Genomic DNA, 905 nt, shown 5'->3' with positions numbered 1-905 from the left:
GGGAACAGTGACTCTTGGCCGGATAGAACTAGTGGCTTCTTCCGCTGACTTGCCCCTTTGGAAGTAGGAGCTCCTACTTCCATGGGCATTATTCCTCCCCGGGACCTACAGCCAAGCTTGGCCGGGGGACAGTGACATGTGGCCGGATAGGCCAAGTGGCTTCTCCCGCTGACTTGCCCCTTTGGAGGTAGGAGCTCTTACTTCCATGGGCATTATTCCTCTCCGGGACCTACAGCCAAGTGTGGCCGGGGAACAGTGAAACTTGGCCGGATAGGCCAAGTGGCTGCTCCCGCTGACTTGCCCCTTAGGAAGTAGGAGCTCCTACTTCCATGGGCATTATTCCTCCCCGGGACCTATAGCCAAGTGTGGACGGGGGACAGTGACATGTGGCCGGATAGGCCGAGCGGCTTCTCCCGCTGACGTCATCGCTTTGGAAGTAGGAGCTCCTACTTCCATGGGCTTGTTCCTCCCCGGGACTTGCCGCCAAGTCTGGCCGGGGGACAGTGACATGTGGCCGGATAGGCCAACTGGCTGCTCCCGCTGAGCCCCTACTTCCATGGGCTTGTTCGTCCCCCGGGACTTGCCGCCAAGTCTGGCCGGGGAACAGTGACATGCCGCCGGATACGGCCGAGCGGCTGCTCCCGCTGACGTCATCGCTTTGGAAGTAGGAGCTCCTACTTCCATGGGCTTGTTCCTCCCCGGGACCTGCCGCCAAGTCTGGCCGGGGGACAGTGACATGTGGCCGGATAGGCCAACTGGCTGCTCCCGCTGAGCCCCTACTTCCATGGGCTTGTTCGTCCCCCGGGACTTGCCGCCAAGTCTGGCCGGGGAACAGTGACATGCCGCCGGATACGGCCGAGCGGCTGCTCCCGCTGACGTCATCGCTTTGGAAGTAGGAGCTCCTA

The sequence above is a fragment of the Engystomops pustulosus genome, unplaced genomic scaffold (assembly GCF_040894005.1).
Source record: "Engystomops pustulosus unplaced genomic scaffold, aEngPut4.maternal MAT_SCAFFOLD_333, whole genome shotgun sequence".
NCBI classification, from domain to species: domain Eukaryota; kingdom Metazoa; phylum Chordata; class Amphibia; order Anura; family Leptodactylidae; genus Engystomops; species Engystomops pustulosus.
The sequence above is the reverse complement of the archived record's forward strand: the minus strand, read 5'-3'. Positions refer to the sequence as shown.